General features: G+C 38.4%; 1 non-coding gene across 1 annotated transcript; it reads left to right on the top strand.

Annotated features, from left to right (window-relative positions):
• Positions 1-8,029: 8,029 nt before the first annotated feature.
• TRNAV-AAC (transfer RNA valine (anticodon AAC)) lies at positions 8,030-8,103 on the top strand. Its single transcript has one exon. It is a non-coding gene; the product is annotated as a tRNA-Val (tRNA).
• The last annotated feature ends 16,708 nt before the right edge of the window (positions 8,104-24,811 follow it).

Consider the following 24,811-nt stretch of genomic DNA (forward strand, 5'->3'; position numbering starts at 1 on the left):
GGACGACCATTGCAAACTCACGATGGAGCGGTTGTCACAGTTCCCCATAATACCGGAGGCTCCTTTTCGATACTTGAAGAAAAAATCTTCTCGTGAAGATGTTAACATCATTACTCGCTCGGAGCTAGAGGATCAAGTTTATGGCTACTTAGATGTTGTGATTTTTTATGCTTCGTATTCTACCCGCCCTATTTTGAAAACTTGCGAGAAAGCAGCCCCTGAAGGACATATCGTTCTTAGCTAGTGCATAGATATTTCATTTTTATGCCATGTCGTTTTCTCGACGGTTGGCAACATAAAATATATCATCATGGGACCATTTTAGATCATCTTGGAAACTCCTACGACCTATATCTCTTCTCTCACTTCTTGTTTTGGAAAAAAAGTTTTTTCTTATCGGGCGGATATGGCTCCTACTTTAGTTTGTGACGGGAGGTGGGTCAGGACCACAACTTTTTTGATGATCCTCAAGTGGTGCAAATAGACATTATGCACGGAGTCAATGAAGGAGAATCCTTAGGGGGAAAGGGGGATGATGACCGATTGCTTTCTTAAGTGATGGGCTTTGATGTCACGGCGGCAGCACAACTACTGGGTATCGAGTTATCTGAATCACAACTACATAAAAATCTTGAAGGATCTTATGGTTCGTGCTACAGCTGTGGTTTCATCAGTTAATCAGCCTTCTCTGGATGATGTGTCTTTAACGTCCTCTCATTTGGGGTATACACGAAATGGAAGGGATGTCAGCACGATTATATCTCGCTTGCAAAGGAGAGATGTTGTCTCGCTGCGTCGTTCACCCCGGACACACAAACCTCAAATTTTTTCATATTGTGTCTAATGATGATGGGTTGCTGGAATATTTGGGGCCTAAACTGCCTGACAAAACACTTATTCTTGTCTAATTGGATTAGACAGGAAAATTTGGATGTGATTGCTATTTGTGAAACAAAGATGTAAGAGGTTTTTATTGCTTCGGTTTCAGAGCTGTGGAGGGGTGCGAGTTTATGTTTTAAAGTGGTTGTTAATCATGCTGGGGGTATTTTAATTTTGTGAAAGTCTTCATTGGGGGCGGTGAACCTGGGTCAGTTTTCGATTTCCGTCAATTTCTCTGTACAAGCTATGAACCGTATGATCGTGCTTATTGCGGTGTATGGCCCAAATTGCGCTTCTAGGAGATTATTGTTATGGGAGGATCTAAATCGAGTGCTTACTCTAGCTGGTAATTGTCATATTCTATTGGGAGATTTTAACTGTTTATTGTCCATTCAAGATTTGAACAATTTAGTAATGCTCAATCCGTCGATCAGAGGATTCCAAGATTTCATTGCTGTTAATCAATTATACCCCATGCCATTGTCTGGAGAAAGGTTTACTTGATCTAACCGACTGGCACAACCATGTTGTAGGGTGCTAGATCGAGTCTTAATTTCAACTGGATTCCTCGAAATCATCTCAGATATAAAGGGGTGGATTCTTCTCCCAACCGTGTCCGACCATGGTCAGGTGATCATGTAATGGGGAGGAAGCTTTAGATCAGTTCGTCGATTTTCTTTCGAGCAGTGGTGGTTAACTGAACCAGAGTTTCATTCAGTGGTTGAAGGGTCATGGAGTTTGTGGGGTCATGAAGACAGGGCTGCTATCCGATATCAAAAGAAGCTTTTGCACCTAGCTAAGGATATTAAACTTTGGTTGCAAAGGTGGTCTGTGAGTCAGTTTCATGAGATGGTTGAATGGGAGGCAGAGATCTCATCACTGTTCACCCTATTATCTTCCATCGAAGGATTGTCGGACGCGCTGTTGAAAGGGTTGCAAAGCAGACTTGCAGATCAGACGACGTTATTGAAACGTTGGAGGATAAAAGAGGAGTTGAAATGGAAGGAGCGTGCTCGGATGAAATGGTTGGCGGCAGGGGATGAAAATACTTGTGTTTTCCATTCACTTGCTTCTGATCGATTTAGACGAAGTATCCTTCAATCGATCACAATTGACAGGTGTTATGAGAAGGGCAGAATCTTATGCCGGCGATCTCTAACTATTTTGAGAAGCTTTATTCTATTCTGCCAAATATAGGGGGTAATATTGGGCATGAGTTATTTCCTTCTCTTCAACAGGATCAGGTCTTAACCTTGCAACGTAGGTTTTCAGAAGCAGAAATCATGAACGCAATTAAAGATTTGTCGGGTTGGAAGGCACCGGGAGTAGATGGTTTCCTTGTAGATTTTTTCAAAGTTTTTTGAAGAATAGTGAAGAGTGATTTGTGTACAATGTTTGATGAGTTTCATCGTAACTCTAGACTGTCTAGACAGTGTCATGTCAGATTAATCTTCCTTATTCCAAAAGAAAGCATCGCCACAGATATTATGCGCTTCCGTCCCATTTCCATAATGAGAGCCTTATATCGTATAGTCGCAAAGGTCTTAGCATCAAGACTAAAATTGGTGGCATCTAATCTATTTTGTGATTTTCAGTTTTCTTTTATTTCTAATAGGAGAGTTCAACAAACATATATCTTGTCTTCAGAGGTCATTCATTCCATGCACTTGAGTCGTACTCCTCACTTCGTGTTGAAGCTTGATTTTAAAAAAGCATATGATTATGTGTACTGGCCTTTTCTTTTACAAGTGGTGTTTTTTCAAATGGGTGTCAGAGCTCCTTACCAATGCACAAGCCATGGTGTCCATTAACGGGATAAAGGGTGAGCAATTTTCATTGCGGTGGGGCCTATGATAGGGATGTCCGTTATCTCCGCTTTTGTTTAATACAATGGCAGAAGGACTTGCGGTGGTTCTTAGACGCGCGCAGACAAGGAGCTTCGTACAGTCGTTGGATATCCAAGGTTTTTCTAGGCATATTATACAATATGCATATGATATGCTAGTCTTTGGAAGGGCTTCACTACATCAGATGCTTCGTGTAAGGCTTATTCTCATATTTTTTGCAGCTTTGTTTGTGTTGAGGCTCAATGAAAATAAGTGTTCGGTCACGCTTCTGAATGGCGATCTGACCAGTCAAAACACGGCGAAAAAAAATTTTAACTGCGCTTTAGGACTGTTGTCGATCAAGTACTTGGGGCTCCCCCTACAAGTCAAGCCAACCTCTAAAACATCATGGGCATCGGTTGTTGACAAGGTGTGTCTTAAGCTCCAGTCTTGGCATGCCAGATATTTGTCTCTTGCAGGCATAATTACTTTGATCAGGCATATTTTTTCAGCGATTTCGGAATTCTTCATGTCGGTTTGTGTCATGTCAGTCAACGTTGAGCAACAACTTAAGTGCGTCCTGTCAAGGTTTTTGTGGCGTGGTGTAAATGAACCTTATAAGAGGCACTTGGTGGGATGGGACTCCATCGTTATGCCAAGGACTATGGCTGACTTAAGAATTTTTGCTTTGCGTAAAAGAAGTGTGGCATTGGCTGTGAAGCAGTGTTGGTTGGCTCATACTTCACAGGGTGCATGTGCTAACTTTTTCCAATTGAAATATGGTCTAATCGATTGGCTTGCTGTTCGTCGGGGGGCTCGTGGACCATACACATCCCATTTGAAGAAAATGTGGTTTAGGGCATTGCATTTGTTTCTTGACAGGGATTTGGACGTGGGGGTAGACAGATCTTGGCTTCAATAGGCAGTCTCAAATGCGTGAGTTTTCCAAGTCCACAAGGTCTATCGTTCTCTTTTACCTCCAGGTTCGGGCTGAATTCTCAAAATGCTTTATGGGCGAAGGGACCATCTTCGAGGACCAAGGTATTGGCTTGGTTGATTCTTCATGACCGGATACAAACCCATAACAATATCAAGAGGATGGGGTTTCAGTTTCCCAGTTGGTGTGTGCTTTGTTGACAGGCTGAAGAAACCACACAACATTTTTTTTGGTCATGTGAAGTGTTTCAAGAATTGTTTTCTAAAACTTGGAGGGCTCCATCAGTTGTTGTGCGGGAGAGCTACTTTGCGTTAGATCTTATCTTCGGCCCTGCTATAATTAGACGCGAAAAGAAGTGGAGGACTATTTGGAGAGTTTGGTTATTTACAGTGTGGTGGTTCATATGGATGGCCAGAAATGATGCTACTTTTTGGGATGTCCCGATCAACCTTAACCGTTTGACTCATAGGGTCTTGGCTGATGTGTATGCTATCTTACGCATATATCTCAAAGACCTGTCTCTGCCTCCAACTGATCCTCATATAGATGTCTGTGGTCTTTGATGAGTTTTCTGTTTTGTGTTCAGGTTTTTTCTGTTTTTTGTGTAAATGGTGTTTTTCATGTTTTGCTGTTGTGTTTGTGCTTGTAGGACTCAATGCTTTGTTGAGTTTCACTTTTAAGTAATGTTGATTGCTTTTAGTCTATATATATATATATATGATTGATAGCCGCTTACAAGTTAGGTACCAAATAACCGTGCTAAATGGGTTTTTCAGTTTTTCTATTTTATTTTTAAATTCTGACTGTACAGATATGATCTATGTACTTGATTTCAGAGGGATCAGCTCTTGAAGTGTTGGATTTTGATATATTGGTGGGTTTTTATAAGGTTCAAAAAATCTACTATTCAAAATCTTTGTAAACTTTTTAGGCTACAAATATATTTTTTTCGTAGAAACACATGATCCAGGTATGGTTTCTGGTAAATCAACCATGCCCGATACATTTATGGGATCAAAACTGCAGAAAAAATTATCAAAAGGGCAAAAAAATCTATTTAACACGTATTATTTTGCACCTAATGTGTCAGCAACTATATATATATATATATATATATATATATATAAAAGTGGCTGCCCGTGGGTCACCTTCTCAAAAAACTTGGTCTTAAAAAATTGTGATCACAAGATGTTTGCCAACAAATTTCCAAAGTATTTGTTCTTGACTTTCACATGCAACTCACTCACTTTTCTCTCCCATTTGATGGTATCATATCAAATCTTATATTTAATAATTTTGTTGGCTAATCATCCAAGAAACCATAATTATTAAGATATGTGAACTCTTGTTAATATTAAAATATATTTTTTGCCACGTGTTAAAAAGATTAAAATTTAATTTTAATCATTTTTTTTACATTTATTAAAAAATAACTAATGTAGGTTAATATCATATCGATTTTTTGCCGATACAGCCCGATACGCACACATTGATTTTGACAATCCATGATTCTAGGGTTATATTAGACTTTACCTTCATCTCAAATTCATTTATAATCAATTTGGAATTGCTCAGGATTAATTTATAAACTAGATTTAATCTCATCTATTTTTTATTCATTATATTTAATTATTTTTTTGTGGTTAGCAAAGAAACAAGCCCAAAGGAATTGTGGGTATCAGAATCTTCTTTTTATCGGACGCCTAGAAATAGGGCTATGCCCACTAATGTCCACAATTCGAGGCTTGAGATGTATCCAATATGGCCTAATATGAAAGACATCAGTAGGGATGGCAGTGGACCTGTGTTTGAACCGGGGATGGAGGATATGAAATGGGAATGAAGGTTAAAATCAAAACTTGTGCAGGGATGGAAGCAAGGATGAACTTAAGCTTTTTCCCGCCCCGCCTCATCTCCAGTCCCCACCTTGCCCTGCCCTGCCCCGCCCCGCCCCGCCCTGTGTTTGATCTGTTTTTAGATACGATAGTAGACCGAGGGGAAACGGGGGGCCCACCCTGCCTCGCCCCATTTGAACCAGGGATGGAGGACATGAAACTGGGATGAAGGGTAGGATTTTGAGACCGGGCGAGGGTAGAGACCTTGTCCCCCCACCTCTGCCCCGGTCCACTGTCATCCCTAGACATCACTCCAACCTACACCCAAATGGATCAAACTTAAACTATGTCACAAAGACATGTGGATACGAAGATGAATGACACGGGTTTATTCACAAATTTGATTTTTTTCGAAAAATCTATAGGACATGAAGATACAGAGTTTTTTATTTTTAATCAATAAATAACTATTTTTGATATTTTAATACAAAAAATACACTTTTATTAAAATAATATTTTATAATTATTAAAATATTATTCGTATATGTCTGTGTTTGTGTCTGTGTCCATGTCCAGGACACACTACCAAAATGGCGTGTCCATGTTAGATGTAACTTCAGCTTAAAGAGGCAGATACGTGCATGCACTTGTGCACACACGTTCACGCTCAGTCACACACTCAAGGGCACGAACATTGATGTGACTTGCTATAAGACGATATAACAATTTTCTTTTTTAAATTAAAGAATTTTTTATTATTATCTAGTTGATAACAGTTATGCTTCTGATGTTTTAATTAATATATAAAAGTATAGTTTTTATTGAAAATATTATTTAAAAAAATTAACTATTAAAAATTATAAAATAATGTGTATGTATCATATCATGTTTTGTGGCATGTCCTCTTGACAAGAGAATTATTTTTAAATTAAACTATTAAAAATTATAAAATATGAATCAATAAGAAAGCCAAATAGAAATTGTTTTGAAATTAAATTCTCGTATTTTTCTTGGTTAATAAAAACGTGATTGGTGTTATAAAAATATAAAATGATCATAACTTCACAATCTTGAAGCTAATTAAGTAGAACATGAAAATTGTAAAACATGTAACACACCAATACATCAGATGTTATCCAATATCCAACCAAATCTTTATCCAATATCCAACTAAATCTGACTCCATTTATCCGAATTTGGTACGCCAAAATCATATCGGGTCATAATCAGATGCGGCAATGTTTTGATTTTTTGTGTTACCGAATCTGATGAATATCTAAATTTGATGGATATTCAAATCCCATTACATGTGGAAAACCCTGTTATATAGAAATTGTATTTGAAAAGTAGCATAACCATGTGGAGCAAAAACTCAATTTTTCATGATGCCTAAATGCTAACATCCTTGAAAAACATATTTTCAGTGATGTAAAAATTTCACAACAAAAACCATACTTTCATATGTTATTTTTGGGAGATTAAAAGACAAGTTGACCTAGAGACTGAAAAAAATGATTTTCAGATCAATTCATATGTTTATTTTTTATGTTAGTTTCTATATGAATTGTCTTTTATTATTCATTTTGTAAGTTCTTATACGTTCTCTTAATCTTATTTGTATATTTCATTTCATGACTCGAGATCTTGAATTCATATTTTTTTTTTGGTAGTGAGCTTCGAGTTGCGGGTTAGATTGCAAATACCATATTTTTTTTAATTTTTGTAGATTAAAAGTGCATTGCCAGGAGGTTTTAAATTCTAACAAACCCAACATCTTTGGGATTCAGGTGTTTTTGGATCGAACAAAAACAAATTTTGCCATCTATCTTTTATCGTTTGGTCTTTGCAAACTAACCCGATCTTGTTCGGCAAGACCCATATAGTCTCGGCAATCTAATTGTTTTTAAAATTGGACTGACCTCGTTCTTAGAGACCCAAACCTTCTCGACAACCCAATTATTTACAAAACTGGTGGGTCGGGTTCAGGTAAACGGGTTGACCCGCCTGCCTAACCCGTTTATTAAACGGGTCAGACGGGTTGGCATACCCCTAACACGAACCCGACCCGTTTAATAAACGGGTTAGGCAGGTCGACCCGTTTACGACATGAACCCGTTTAAGCCAAACCCGAACCCGGCTAAGACGCGGGTTGTGGGGTCGTGTCAGGTTTTGCCACCCCTACTCTGTATCATAGTCTATTTCACTGGATATAGAAACTATCTACTTGGATAACATGATAAATTTTCACTTTGAACAGTTTCTCCATTTAGGCTTTCCATGTTATGCAGAGGAGTTGAGAGTTTGAAAGTCCCTATTAGAAACTAGTTGTTGTTGAAAGATAGCAGGGATGTCAATGAATCGGATTTTATCCGATATCCGACCCGATTTGATTCTTTTTAGTTGCATTTGGTAAACCCATATCTAATTATAATCGTATGTAGACATGGTTTTGAGATTTTTTACTTACCACAACCCATTTGACTAATCTAGTTTCACTATAACTTAGCCAATACACCCATCAGATTATTTTGTAACAAAGTACTATCACACAAGGTGCCGTGGTGTAGTTGGTTATCACGTCAGTCTAACACACTGAAGGTCTCCAGTTCGAACCTGGACGGTGCCACCTTCTATTCAATTTTCAGTTTTTTCTTCAACTCCCGGTTTAGCATGCTAATATAACGTTATATATAAATACAGAAGCTATTGCCTATTGTCACTAGTCAATCTCATCTATCCTATTCACAAATACAAATCCTTTCTGGGCAAGGGAAAATTTCATTGGTTTTGAGAACATAGATGGAAAATATAAGGGTATATAACGTTTAAAATAATTTATTTAATAATTTTGTGACACATGTCATTTTCTCATTGAAAGTTGGCCGACTCAGTTCGATTCAGCTGGGAATTCAAATCGGCGGATCCACCTGAATCGTTTTCAACATCGGAACATCCCACTTAGTGATCAGTCTGCTAGTTCATTCACCCAAGTGTGAGTAAGTTCTCATGGATGAGTCAAATGTGGCGACTCCCTTGGGGCAAGGGGTGAGACAAAGATGGGCTGTCAAGAACGTAGAGGAGATTGGATGGGCAGTTGGTCAGATCTAGTATGGATCGTACATGGACGATAGTTGGAGTCAGCGGCTCTCCTAGGGTTACCTCATCTGGGATCCCTGGGGAAGAGGATCAAGTTGGCCCTTGCGAACAGCTTGATGCACTATCTCCCTTCAACCCTTTGAGCAAAATGTGACAAAAGGAAAGAAAATCCATGGGCCGACCCCATCGTCTCCACCCCGTAGGAACTACGAGATCACCCCAAGGACGCTACCAGGACAGTAACCATAAGTAGGTCTCTGACCGTGAGGGTTCCAAGCTTCCTTCATAACTCCCGAAACTTCTCCCTGTAAATATCAAAAAAAAGTTCTCATGGATAAGACACTAATTAAAGGTTCATGAAAGTTATTATGTTGTATAATCTATAGAGTATTTAAGGTCTATAGTTTCATGGGCTCAAGGCAGAGCCTTCTATGCCTGAACTAGATCAAGCCAAGGCTCCTAAAGGCCGTTCCAAACCTCGCCTGGACTCGGTCAAACCTGTTGAGTATTGCTAGTGAATGTTGCTTAATGAATAAACAGTTGCTTGGTCTTAGTATACAGTGTAGGACTAGCAGCCTATGGGCCGCCCATGACCTGGCCCATTTGAACCTGACCTGGGCTGGTTGTTTGGGACCCAGCTTGCAATATAAAATGAGGCATGAATAAACTGAGCTAGAACAGATGAACTTGATAAAATCCTATGAATAAGACAAACTGTACCACCGGGGCTCCGCGTGGTTGGTAGGAGCTGTAGGTGCATGTCTTCTTGTGGTGGAATGTTGCAAGTTCAAAACGCAGTGGTGCGTTGAATAACTGGTAGGGGTCTGCCTAAACCCAGCTTGCCTTTCAGTGTTTTGGAGTTCTCCCTTGTCCTAGCTACAAAAGAGAGAGAGAGACAGAGAGAGAAGGTCAGGCCCAGGCCAATAGGGACTTCTTTTTATAATCGAAGTTGAACTTTACAAGGTCTCTTCATGCTTTAAAAGTCTGATCCAGACCCTGCTTTTTCAACGACTATTACCTACAAAATCAATCAGATTCATGTTAGATATATAGAGGTCCTTCTGTATGAGACATGCAGACTCAGATCCAGATTTCTTTAATTTGGATCAGATAGTCCATGGTCCAGGCACATAATAAACAACTGGATCAGGTCCAAAAACCGCATCCATATGCCAATACTATAGATATTTTATCCTTTTAACAAGTGACCAGTTCCTACAGATCCATTATGCATGTGAAATTCAACTAATGTGAGCCAACAGATGATTAATTGGTGATTAATCATAATCCCTAGTTATATTTATTTAAGCTATATTAATTAAGCCACAAAAGTTGTCTAATAGGTAATCGGTTTAATGTTGTTTTTGGTGCATTGACTCAGACCAGACCTAATGCAGTCCAGCTGAAAAGAGTCAAATTTGTGGGGTTTAATTAGGGGTGGCAATTTCTGACACGACCCGCCAACCCGCCTCTTAGGCGGGTTCGGGTTGGGCTTAAGCCAACACATTTAATAAACGGGTCGACCCGCGTAACCCGTTTATTAAACAGGTCGGGTTCGGGTTGGGGGTATGCCAACCCGCCAACCCGGCTGACCCGTTTAATAAACGGGTTAGGCGGGTGGGTCAACCCGCCAACCCGACCTGCCAACCCGTCTGCCAACCCGCCAACCCGACCCGTCAACCCGTCAACCCGACCCGCCAACCTGCCTACCTGCCAACCCGATCCGTCAACCCGCCAACCTGAAAACCCGTTTACCCGACCCAACCCATTTATTAAATGGGTTGGCGGGTCGTGTCGGGTTACCCGTTTATTAAACGGGTCGGGTTCGTGTTTGCCACAGCCGACCCGCTTAATAAACGGGTCGGGTTCGGGTTGAGGTATGCTGACACGCCAACCCGCCAACCCGACCCGATTGCCACCCCTAGGTTTAATTGATTTTGCAGCAATCAGGCTTGCCTCAGCTAAGATTCGACCTGCATATGGGCTAGAATCAATACAAGTTAGTTTTGTTATTTGCACTCAACCTGGCCGTGTGATGAGCTGACTTAGTTTCCATCAATACATTATTATTATTATTATTGTTGTTGTTGTTCCTGATTCCGTCAGGAAGCGAAGAGTGTATTGAAAATGATGTTAAAATCAGTTTTTGAACCCGAACGATTTTCAAAAAGATTCAAGGACTCGGCCAATTCAGGCTCGAAGAGCTAAATCAATCGATTTAATTTTTTAATAATTTAATAAATCATTAAAATCTTAACAAATAAAAATTTACAAAAAAATAAAATAAAAAGGACTAATTAATGCTGATTCAGCTGGAATTGGGGTATTCGGCCTTGAAGTGAATCGATTTGGAGTCGTTTCTATCTGTTGCAACAATCTTATGTTACCAATTTTACACATGGGCATATTTGTTATTTAATTCAAAGTACCATTAATGTAATAGTATCTTCTTTTTTAATAAATTTAATCTATTTTTAAAAAGACTCCCAAGGGGTGTTTGTTTCATACCTTTCTTAAGAAAGAAACTCTCTTCTCACATCAAAGAGGATCTCTTTAATTCCTAAAAAGTAAGGGTCAAACAAACACCTCCATGAAAAGTATGCTGTGAGGCTCATATAATAAATGCAAAAAAATAAAAAACTTTCCTGTTAAAATGGGTTCACACCTCCTCCCATGAGAAAGCACTTTCCCTCCTAAGCACTAGGAATCACAATGGACAAAGGAAAACGGGGCCCCACCCCATTTGCACTGAGGATGGAGGACATGAAATGGGGATGGAGGCGGGGAAGAAGGTTAAAATCAAAACCCGTGTGGGAATGGAGGTAGAGATGAACTTACGCTTTCTCCCACCCCGCCCCATTAGTAAAATAACTAAAATGCCTTTAGAGATGATAGTAGACCGGGGATGAAGGACATGAAACGGGGATGGAGGTTAAAATCAAAACCCTTGCTGGGATGGAGGGTGGAGTTTTGAGACGGGACCGGGGTAGAGACCAATCCACTGCCATCCCTACTAAGCACCCCTTTCATAAAAAAAAAGTGATCTTCTTTAAGTTTAAGTGAAGGTGCAACTAATGCCCATTTGATATGCTTTCTCTTTCTCTCTCCAAAAAAAGTCATTTGAAGAGACCCGTTGATCCTAGGGGTGGCAAAACCTGACACGACCCGCCAACCCGACCCTCCAGCCCGCCTCTTAGGCGGGTTTGGGTTGGGCAAAAATGAACCCGTTTAATAAATGGGTTGACCCGCCTAACCCGTTTATTAAACGGGTCGGGTTCGTGTTAGGGGTATGCCAACCCGCCAACCCGGCTGATCCGTTTAATAAAAGGGTTAGGCGGGCGGATCAACCCGCCAACCCGTTTACCTGGCCCAACCAGTTTATTAAGCGGGTTGGCGGGTCGTGTCGGGTTACCCGTTTAATAAACGGGTCGGGTTCGTGTTTACCACAACCGACCCATTTAATAAACGGGTCGGGTTCGGGTTGAGGTATGCTGACCCGCCAACCCGACCAGATTGCCACTACTTGATCCTCTCTTGCCAGGCATGGTTGCGTGATCGAAAGGTGTTTGGCCCTTTTGAATAGAGGGGAGGCATGGGGCCAACCTCTTAAAAAGAGTTGGGGCCAGTTGCGGGGGGACGAATACTTTATAAGTGTTCGGAACCGATCACCGGATCTGCTCAACGTGATCAAATGCACAGAACTCTCTCTCTCTCTCTCTCTCTATATATATATATATACATAAAAACTGAGGCCCACATAACAATGCACCGATGGCCCAATGCACCCACTTATCCAAGAAACAACATGAGATACATGCTTTTGTATACTATTGCACTGTCGCTTATATTACTCAGCATCCGAATCTCCAACCATGATACTTGTCTGCATCACATGGGTCATCGTCTCCCACGCGTCATCTTCCCATTGCTGAGAATGTGACATATGAGCAGATGAGCAACGTGAAGCCCCAACCCTTCAATCAGACCTTCCCCTCCCTTTGAGAACATGGCTCGTGGTGGGATCCCCCTTGCATATTTTCTGCAACAATCTTTACCAGATCAATGAGCCCCCTCCTCACCATATTCATTCATTTATCCACTTGTTCAACCATGTTATAATAATATAATACAATATGAACCCTAATAATATAATATAAACCCTAATAGGATTCATTGTTTTGACCTTTTTTGGGAGTTGCAGGCTATTCATAGCTGGTAAAAAAAAAACAGTTTCATTCAAAAGTGATTTTTTTTAAAAATTTTAATCAATAAAAAACTATTTGTAAAATATTCAAAAAATAGATTTTATTGAAATAAAATTAAAATATTATTCAAAAACCATTAAAATAATGTTGTACATGGTGTCAGAGTCCGCATGTCCGCTCGTGTCACCATGGACATGCAGCCAAAATGGCATGTCTCTGTGACATAGGCCAAAACCCAAATAACTAGATCACCTTTTTGAAAGCACGGATTCTTTGAGCTGCTTGGGTGCATGTGAACATATGTCTGCAGAGGGGTATGGGACCATATAACAAGGAAACAAAAGTTGGGGGGTACCACTAGCAGCCTGTGGCTTATCTTTTTTATCAGTTTCTAGTGAAGGCCTATATAATGTTTGGTCTCCCACCTGCAAGTTAAGGTTTCTGTTTTTATTAATTTCTAGTGAAGGCCTTATCAGAGTGTTGGATGAAGGGCAAAGGAACACTTTTTTATCATCTTTCACCTTCGGATAGTTTACATTGGTAAGTTTTTCATATGTTTTTTTTTTTTACGACGATGAACCTGCGTCGAGAACCGTCACTTAATGGGCCCGCCCCCTGGAAGGTAAACCCCGAGTGGGATCACTGACACCCAAGCCCTGTAGATCCTCAAATTTTAAAAAACAAAATGAGGCTATTTCAATAAAGAGTTTGGATTCGAAAAAGGAACTGAATTTGCAAGATAAGAGAATGTGGTGTTCACTCTTCAAGTTGCACGCCTTTCCTTCTTAGATGAGCAGAAATCAACTACTTTAAGAACTTTAGAATCTTCAATGGTTAGGATTTGGCTTGCAAGTGACTAGTAACCTCTACACGGGTCTTTAAAAAAAAATATGAGGTTGATGGTATGAGACACTACCGGTGCTTGAAAATGCATGGACAAAAGCAAACACATGAAAATTAGAGACATACATTCTAATTAAATTAAATAAAAATAAGAAAAGTGAACTCACCACGGGCTTGGGTAACCCTCCTAAGACATTAATTCCAATAAGAGATGAATTTGACACCTTTGCAGGGCACAAACTCAGGGAAGTTTGGATCCAATAGAATAGATCCTACTATAGGTGATCTAGACCTAGGGATGGGAGTGAACTAGAGCGGGTGTGGGGCATAAGCTCTTTACCCTGCTCCATCTTTAAAAAAAAAATCATCCTCGGTTTCATCACTGTGGTGCAGAGAACTTTGGATTTCGTCTCCGCCAATTCTCTATTGTTTTCTCGGAATTAACTTTAGTTTTATTTATTGCCAACATATATTGTCAAATATTTTTATGCTTCCTCTTCGCGTAGATGATCATGCAAATAACTAGTTTCAGCTTATCTGTATTAATAATTTTAATATCTGAGATTGGGGGCATGTCAGGGTGGGGAGAGAGAAAGAATAAGTTTACTCATGCCTCAATTCTTGCAAGGGTTTTGATTTTCACCTTCATCCTTGGTCCATTCTATGTTTTATGTCCTCCATCTTTGCCCCCAAATGTAGTGGGTTAGGAAAGATTTTTGTTTTTTCCCGGTCCACTGTCTTCCTTGTCTTGACCTACATTTGAAAAGTAGGTTTGATAGAGTGAGGACACTTAGATTGGGTTAGGCTCTCAATGTGACAAGGATTCCTTACAATAATTTTAGATGAAAGTAAACACATCTGGTGCTTAGGTATCTTAAGGCATTGACTTCGACTTTTCACGAATTCGACAACACCTTCATAGGGCACAAACAAAACGGATCAAAAGATAAGTAATCTAGACTTTGATTTGGCAAGTGGGTTCGATAGAGTGAGGACACTTAGGTTGGATTAGGCCCTTAATGTGACAGTGTTTCCTTATTGTAGTTCTAGATGCTTGAATTAGAAGGGTAAATCTCTATTTATAAATTTTAAAATAGATCTAGGTCAATCGTATGAATTTTGAGTTTAAAAATCTAGATCTGACTTTTGATGATGTGACACAATCCTATTGGTTGAAAGTTTTGAATTTTTTTTTGATTGATTTTTGTTATTTGGAGTTACCTAGCTTAGGAGCTAACAAATCTAAAAGAATTTAAGGTGAAAGTAATCTCTAATATATTAGAAAAGCTTATCTCTAAGAGATGGGGAGCTTCTAGGTGATTTCTAAGGATTTTAAGAATATAAGAATCTAGGAGCGTGAATGAGGCTTTTAGAAGTTTCTTAAAAACTAACGTAGGAATTTCAGATCTTCATATTTCAAATGTTGTCGTACTTCAAATCTATTGTATCATGCTAAATTGTTACCATAGCTTTCTTTATGTGGAGACACAGTTTGATGCATTGGAAAGTTAACATCCTATACTTTAATTTATGTTTTAAGTGAAAACCAATTTTAGGATTTTTGTAGTAAAAAATATATTCAAAGTGGCACCTACCTAAAACAAGATTTTGATAAGACATGATAACTCATTACTCTAATATCAATCGACCTGATTGTTGTTTCATTTGAAAGTTAAGACTCTCTAGTTTACTTAGCATTTTTGTCAAAACCATCGACAATATCATTTTGAAGGTCAAAAATCTACGTGAACCTAATTTTAACTTGAAAATGACATGAAACACTTCGTTTTCACAAAAAAAAATCATAAAACTATTTGGTTAAAATTGAGGTGTCTACGAGCCCTTATAGAGCCTACCCCACCCACCCAATGAGAGTCATAACTTGAGGCAAAGGACTGAGCACCCAGGTGGATATGCCAGATTTTCTTATGTTATGTTTATCCTTGACTTAATTTTGTAATGCCTGCAAGCCTAGTCACCAAGTGCAACATAGGATGTCATGTGCGAGATCTTCACAACATGCAAAGCAAATCTAGTGGTCGAGTTCGAGCCAAACACTTGTAAAGTGTTGGGCCCTACTCAAGGGATTCTAGGTTCAAATCCCATAAGCCAAAGGTTGGTGACTCCCTAAGGTCAAGAGGTAAGCCCAGCCTGGCTAGGACTATGTACTTGGGACGGTTTCTCCAAGTAAAACAAAAAAGATAAATGTTTATATGCATGAAAAATGTTCAATTTCATCTTTTGTTCATAAGATAGTTGTTCTATTGTAGGAGCACATAAAAAACTATGTCACAGGGGACACCATTTTGGTCACGTCTCTGATGACAACGATTGGACACACTATGACACGTTGACACATACACTGGCTTATAGGGATATAGTTCTAATATTACTAAAATTTATTTTAATAAATTTTATAATATTATTTTGCAAATGTATTTTATATTTAAAATTATAAAAACAGTTTTAGTGATTAAAATTTTTATTTTTAAAAACCCTTGCCTTTGTGTCTTAGTTATGCATCAAACTCATGTCATGAGTAACGCTAAAGGGGTTAGCTTAGTTGTATCCAGTTTGGGGTTTGATTCCCGCAGACACTACCCCCTTGCATAAGCCGAAGCAGGCATAGGCCCTGGGGGTGAGGGTGCTCGGTCCTCGCGTTTTTGTCGCCAGGATGGTGACTATGTCTTCAGTCGCGATCGCAGTTTCCCCGGGTTAAATATGAAAAAAAAACATGTCATGGATCAGGCTATACTTCATGACAAAAATTAAGATGATAAAAAAAATGATGATCAAACAATGTGCAATATGATCAATTGGGGTTGGGTTCAACTGTCTAAAGCTCAAGCACATTGTTTTTTATGTACCCTAAGCCTAGGGTATGGCAACCTTTGCTCGATTCATCAAGGATTGTTGGGGACCACTTAGCCCCAAGTCACCACTTTTTCTAAAGAGAAGAAAAGGAGAGGCTCTTGGCCTATTGTAGCCCTTTGATGTTACTTTGGGAGGCCTTTGTTTAGAAAACAAACACAAAAAGTGGAAGCAGATCAGGTCATGCTGAACATGAGCTTTTTTTCTAATGCCGACATCGTGGCCGTCCGATTAAGCTCAAAAGTCAACAAAAACCACGTGGCATTCATCCAAAATGCAAACAGACGGTCACGATGTCGGCATGAGCAAAAACGCTCATGTTCAGCATGACCTGATCTGCTTCCCAAAAAGTAGGGGAATTGAAAATGACATCACTTGACCATGTCTTGTGGCTTGCAGAAACTTACCAAACCTCATTGCACTTTTTTGGTAAAAAAAAAATTAAAGTATGAACTGAAGTGCATTTTTCCAAAGGAAAATCAAATCCCAAAAAGAGCCATTTTGATTCCTGGAGAATGAAAGATAAGATAAGATAGGCCATAATGGGATCAATTAGAAATGATGATATGCTGCTTTATTTTTAAAAGCTCAGCTACACGAGAACTTCTTAGGAGGTCACTCATGATCAATAATAATGTGGGTCGAGTTGTATGCTCCTTTTATTTTTATTCTATGGTTTTTGTTATAATTATACAACAATCAAATGCAAAGGTGGACCACGGGTGGGAGGGTTTCGCTTGTCTGGTTCTAGCAGCTAGTGCACATCACCTTGTGTTGGGATGTAGCAGGTTCAAAACCCAATGGTATAGTTGTATAACTGGTAGGGGTCTGACTAACCCAAGCTTGCCTTCCAAAAACAATGTATCACTGGCGAGTGAAGTCTAAATTAACTAGGGATGGCAGTGGATCGGGGGAAAGCGGGGCCTCGCCCCGCCTTGCCCTGTTTGGACCGAGCATGAAGGGTATGAAACGGGGGTGGAGGCGGGGATGAAGGTTAAAATACATCCCCTTTCGGGGATGGACGTACACTTTTCCCCGCCCTGCCTCATCCCTGCCCCGTCACTTTTCTCCGCAATATCCCTGCCTCATCCTCGTTTGAACCGGGGATGGAGGACATGAAACGGGGATGAAGGCGAGGGTGGAGGTTAAAATCCATCCCCGCCGGGTATGGAGGTGGGGATGGAGGTTCTAATCTTGAGGCGGGGCGGGGGTGGAGACCTTGTCCCCTGCCCCGCCCCACTGCCATCCCTAAAATTAACCCTTTAGGTACTTTTTTTTTTTGTGGTTGGCTGAATTTTAGTATCTTTGAAAGTGCCAAGATCTCTGGTGTTGTGAACTTGGTCCCTAACATGACCTCGAGTACTCAACCCAAAGGTGTTTGGGGTAGTGGGAGGGGGCTTTGGCTGCTAAACGGGTGGTTAGGGTTCCATTCTCATGGGTGTCAGCCTCTTGAATATAAGAAAGGGCAAGAGCATCATGTCCCTTGCTCATGCTAAAGCAAGGCGTCTCCCTAAGGCCAAAGAGTGCATCACATGTTTACATTGTTAGTAGACTTTTTATTGGTCTTTGATCTCAAGGCTGGTCTCCTCACATTCCATATGAAAAAAACAAACATGACCTAGACTACTCATCTTAATCTAGGTCAATTCTTTGAATTCAAGACAAATATTTCAGCTCAATTAAGCTTAGTTCAACTTCTCATAACCAACCAACAAAATGACCTCAAAGACTCAAACCCATGCTTTGACCCACATCCAAGAAACCCCTCCTCTAAGCTTACCTAGTCAAATACAAAGTCAAAGTCAAACAACATTAACACTACCTCCAAAGCTAATCGGCTTGGCTCGCTATAGAAATGAGTCAAACTCTAACCAAGTTTAAGCTTGGCTCGTTTACCAGCCCTACCTACATGGCTTGATGAGCAAGCTTGTTGGCCACCGTTTAGCTTGAAAGTAGGTTTAGGTCAATGCCCAAGTAAACAAATAGAGGTGAGAGAGAGATGGTGTGGGTCCCACATATAAGTGTGCCAAGTTGTGTGTGAAAGTATTAAGAGATAGAAAGAAATAAAAGAAACCAAACAAAGAATGCGGTGTCATAAATTCATTAATGGAGAGAGAGAGAGATCTCAAAGGCAGACAAAGAAGCGATCTTGGAGATTTGGGTGCAAGGGAAGCGAAGGAGCAAAGTCCAAGCTCGGTGGGGCCCGCGAGATTTGAGAGCGTTTGGGCTCCCGAATTCCGCCCGGCCTTCTCGAGCTCATCGGCGATCTTCCTCGGCATGCGGGACCCACGGGACACCGGTGATCTCCCGTAGCCTTCAGTACGGGACCTCGTGCTCGAGCAACGTGGCGATCTTTTTGATGGGGTCGGACCCCATGTGGGCGAATAATCGGCGAGTTTACGAGTCAAAGGCGAAGATTTTGCGTATCAAGACGTTGGTGACAACTCGAGCTGGAAAATGATTGTTTAGATTCACTCCGTAAATGACGGGTAACGGATCGGATCCAAGTGGTCCATTATTGGATACGATTTGGATCTCATCGAGCTTTTCGACCCGACATCTGATACCCGCTTATAACGGAGTGTTATGCATTTTTATGTAAGAAAATTTTGAGTTAAGTAAAAATATAAGAAAATTAGAATAATTTATGATACAAATAATGGTGGAAATTAAACGTTTTTTTTGTTAAATTAAAGTTGAAAACATATTAGAATAAAAAATGGAGAAAATTAAATGGATTTTTCCTAAAGATTCCGCAGAAAAAAAAACAAATGTATAGACAAATAAATTTTCTTTTGACAATAATATATCGACATGTTCAATATATCAAGATACTATCGGTGTTTTTAACTTTCTTTTTGGCTAGATATCGTCACCTCTTCTATAACTGGGATAGATGGATCAAGACCAGATTGGAACATGATCCATATCCACCTTACTTGTATACCATGACAGGTCTGAGCAAAACTGTAGGACAATGCATTTTTTTATTAGAAACAATTATTTGGATCTGATTGTACTAGATGTGACTTGTGAAGAGTTAACGGATCAAAGAGGGGGCACTCAGGTCCCCCATGTATACGGGATTCGGATCAAATCATGGTGAATACGTAGCACATCCAAAACCACACGATTAATGTGCCACTTGTGAACAATGGCTGACAGAAATCTAAATGCATTGGATGTGGCCTGGATTCGGATCAGATATAATCAGGAAAAAGAGTAATTATGTTTGGATCCACTCAAAGGTGGCTTTACCCAAATTGGATATAGATTTGCATGTTAACAATTAGATCCAGATAGTCTTTACCATATCTGGCTAAATGGATTTGGATCTGGTTGGATACCTATCATATACCCCATTGACATCATAAGTGACTGTCAATGTCCTGGATTGGAAGTGAATGAATTCAGTGTGGTCAATAAGATGTTTAGATGCTTGTTCTACTTAATTATGCAATTATGCTTACTAATTTGGACTAACCTGTATCATCAAACAGGTAAAGTATCCGAATCCGATACTTTTTCCGTCGCTGATCACGGGCATGATCAGCGGTGCAATTTTTACAGTTTTTAGGGGTGATCTTGACCGCCACTAAAGACCTGGGCGGAAACCAATCAGTGGTCAAGAAAAAGGTCTTTTTTAGAAAAAAAAATTGAAAAAAAAATTGAAGTGTGGTGCACGGCCGAGCCTTGTTCGACAAAAACCAGTTCGATGATACAGGTTTTCGTACTAACTTGAGCTACATACCCTATTTTATGTCTTAGAGAAAAAGGCTCAAATCACAAGGCCTAACCACAGTAGGATCCAAACCATAGTCGCAAATATCATGATATTGTGAAAATATAATGATTTTTATAGAAATATGCAATAAAAAAGTCATCAAGATAAAATCTTAATTTTCGAGAATATCAATTATTTTTAAAATATCATAAAAAGGTTTGATCAATAATGTTACAACCATAGTGACAAACGTTAAAAACGGCAAAATCTCGTTTTTCAAAAATTCAGTAGAAATTGAAATTTTTTCATAAATCTCATGTTTTTTGGCAATTAAAAAATATAAAAAAATACTTTTTATAAGAAAATATTAATAAAATTTATTTAAAAATAAAAATATACAGTTTTTCATGATAAATAGCTGTTTAAAACGTAAATACTGCATCTAAATCATGATATTTATGTTTTTTCATAAAACTTGTGATATTTTGAAAATCTCGAGAGAAATTGCCATTTTAAACTTTCAGGCAATTTCTCACGATATTATCACGAGATTTTTCATAAATCTTGCGATATTCATCACTATGGTTACAACACCAACAACTTTTAATTACCCCCATAAGGCTCGTAGGGTGACTTGTGCAAGTTACAAAGTTGACGAGATGTCACAAGTTCAAAATGCATGAATGTGCATTCTTTGCCACCATAGTGACAAATATAGCGAGATTTATGAAAATCTCGCGCGATAATATCATGAGAAATTGCCTGAAAGTTTAAAACGGTAATTTCTCACGAGATTTTCAAAATATCCTGAGATTTATGAAAAAAATATAAATACCACGATTTAAACGTGATATTTACATTTTAAACGGCTATTTATCATGAAAAAATCATGTATTTTTATTTTTAAATAATTTTTATTAATATTTTTTATAAAAAATAATTTTTAAATTTTTAAATTAATTTTTTTATTGCCAAGATTTTGTCAAAAAATGCAAGAATTATGGATTTTTTTCAATTTCTCGTGAGTTGTTGAAAAACGAGAAATTGCTGATAAAAACGTTTGTCACTATATTTGCCACTAGGCTGAAGCTAGGTGTACTCCCTACTAGCCGAAGGGCACCTAGGGTTTTATGCCAGTTTTTCTCTGGTTAAATAAAAAAAAATCAACAGTTTGTTTTTTATATATTTTTTAGATTTTTGTATTTATATATCGTTAATTTCATTATGATTTTTGCATTATGATTTTTTTTATATATTCTGACATTTCTTTTTGTATCTTAGAAAATCCCAATCCGAGATTTTTGTGATCCAAACTCACATATTGTAGAGAACCGAAGATTTGGATCTGGTAAACCTGTTCTCAAAATTATCCTAAAACAGTTGTATTTTATGGATCATAAAGACTCCAAAAAAATCAGGATATTAAAATTACGTTAAATAAATTGAATTTTATCAGCAATTTATTCAGTTCTTTATATCAATATTTGAATTTACAGTTACTTTTTTTCGTACAAATTAACTGGATGAAAACAAAACCTCCGGAATCTCAAGCTTAGCTGATACTATTCCGATTTGAAATTTTGTCAGTACGGGTGGACCCAGACTCCAATCTTATCCAACCAAACAAAAAGCCAGAAAAAGGACCCACCAAACCCTCCGCTCCACTACAAACTATCCAAGATCCAACAAACAACACACCAATTAAACAAGACCCACCCACTATTTATGCACACAATTAGGGGTGCAAATGAATTATGTATAGTCATATCGCTGATTGTATCCGGGTTCACAATTTTGGATATGGATCTCAAAGTAGAATCCAGATATATGGTTTTACTCTTTTCGGATTCAGATCCATATTTTTGTGCAATATACATCTGTGTCCAGGGCAAGTTTGATCAATTTAATTATACTCTTTATCATAAGTAAATGTATATATTTCCAAACAGTGATTACTGGATATAACAGTAACATGCGAAATTCGAATCCAGAATCAAATCGACCTAAGCAGGCATATTTCACATTTGGACTTTTATTGATTCTTATTTAGGGATGTCAATGGTTGGATGTAACCCGATATCTGACCCGAATCCAATTAGTCAGATTCGGTAGCCAAATCCGTATCCGATTCGATTAAAAATTGGATTTGGATTTGGTATAAACTTTGCATTGAAATCCAAATCAGATTAAATGTAAATATCGGGTTTCGGACTAGTTGGATCCAATTCTATCTTTTTCCATCTGAATCTGATTAGGTTATACCCGATTAATTTGGATTCGGTAATGCCTAGATCAAACCCGTTGACATCCCTATTCTTATTATTTAAAAGTGAAATCCGGATACAAACCAAAATTTGACCGACATGCGATTCGTGTTCACCCCTAACTAGTTGACACCATGGTCACAATGTCAGTGACACTTTTAGAGAGGGACAAAATCCCAATAAAATCATAATTATTGCTATATTATGATGATATCAACAAGTTTTAAAATCTTATTTATTTCATTTAAATATTTAGATTCGATCTATCCAAGGGATAACCCGACCCGGATACATATAAGTCACATCTGAATAGCTAATCAGATTATGATATGTTGTTATCCTTTTTCATCTGAATTGAATCTAAATCCAAATCCAATTAGGTCGGATCGAGTAATACCTAAAACAGTGCCAAGCCTGGTCTGTTTTATCTCTACTGATTTGGGATGTAATTTTTTGTTTTAATATAAATGAATACCATATTTTTATCCAGATTCGGTATTGAAAACAAAAATAGGACGTTTTGACGTGATTCAGTGAAAGATCCACCTACGTCCACGATGGGTAACTCCACTCAATGATTGGACGATCCACTAGATGAGTTTGGATCTTGACACAACTCAATAATAGGCTCCCTTAAACTTAAACTGAACTTGGGAGGAACAGAGAGGCCCAGTTTGATCTTGAGGTCCACAAATTGAGAACAAGAGAGAGAGAGAGCCTTGGTAGAAATGTCTACCAGCTGTCTAAGGGACGTGACATACTTAGTCACAAGCGCCGCAACGACTTTTTGTTAAACAAAATGATAATCAATCTCAATATGCTTTACACGAGAGTAAAAAGCAGATTTAAATAAAATGATAATCAATCTCAATATGCTTTATACGAGAGTAAAAAGCAGATTTAAACAAAATGATAATCAATATCAATATGCTTGAAGAAAAAATTCAAACACAATAAAAACATATCAAACCAATCATACCAAGCTCAGGGTTCATGTTTGAGACCATATAAATATTGCTTAAGTTTACACACAAAACAAGGTTTGAGAATCAGATATCCATCACATTTAGATATTAAATCTTAAAATGATCCAAAACAGATTATCAGTAGGTTTGAGTACAGTTGCGAGAAACCAATACGGGTTCGTGAGTGCTTAAAAAGTTTTGAGTACGTTTCTTTATTATTGATACAATTCCAAAAAAAAATAGTGACATGGGGTTTCTAATAAACACTAAAACGGTTCCTAAAAGAATTGATATCAGTATCCAAAAAGTTGGTACGAAGTGTGTATTTTTTTTATAAAAAGGTACTTACAAATTAAGATGGTTACATAATATGTAAATCAATTAATGATTATATAATAATTCTTTTAAGAACTGTAATGTTAAAATCTTAATAAAAATGTCTTTATAAAATGAAATTATTGTTTGTATGAAAAAATGCTAATAGAAACGAACTTAATGCTCATTTATAATGTTATGGAAACGTGTCTCTACGTAAGTTGGCAGCATAGTGACAAACCCTTTTTTTTGGCAAAATCTCGTTTGTCAAAAACTCGCCAGAAATTGAAAAATTTTCATACATCTTGCATTTTTTTCGGCAAAATCTTGGCAATAAAATAAATAAATTAAAAATTATAATTTTTATAAGAAAATATTAATAAAATGTATTTAAAAAAAAAACACATGGTTTTTTCATGATAAATAGCCGTTTAAAATGTAAATATCGCATTTAAATCGCAGTATTTATGATTTTTTCATAAATCTCATGATATTTTGAAAATCTCGAAAGAAATTGCCATTTTAAACTTTCAGGCAATTTCTCGCGAGATTTTCATAAATCTCACGATTCTTAAACATTTGATATTTTTTTCTATGGTTTCGTAAACGAGTTTCGTACCAGTATCTGGTACTGGTACAAGTGATATCCGATATGCTAGTGTGCAACGAGTAACAATGCAGCGTTTTTTTTTTACCAAATCCAGATGTAGGATTACATCCGACCCGTTAACCGTTCTCCGTTAAAAAAAAATCGCCGATCTTTTGAGATAGAATCGTGGGTGCGAGGGCGAATCTTGGTGGCCAAAATCGTCCGGACGGGTCGGCCTTACTTACCGTTGCCGTCAACGAGGATACGTCCCGTCACGGTCTCCGAGCTTGGTCTATCCCGGTCAAAGCCCTCCTTACGTATTTCCTCCGGATCGCCTCGGACAGCGAGACTCCCCTTAAATCCATCTCATCCCTTCACTTCTCCTCTAATCCCCAAAATGCCCCTCCCCCTTCCATCCAACCGTATTATATAAACACCCTCACCCTTTCCCTTCCCCTTCCT

Source organism: Nuphar pumila, chromosome 16 (genome assembly GCF_984573655.1).
Source record: "Nuphar pumila chromosome 16, dmNupPumi1.hap1.1, whole genome shotgun sequence".
NCBI lineage: Eukaryota > Viridiplantae > Streptophyta > Magnoliopsida > Nymphaeales > Nymphaeaceae > Nuphar > Nuphar pumila.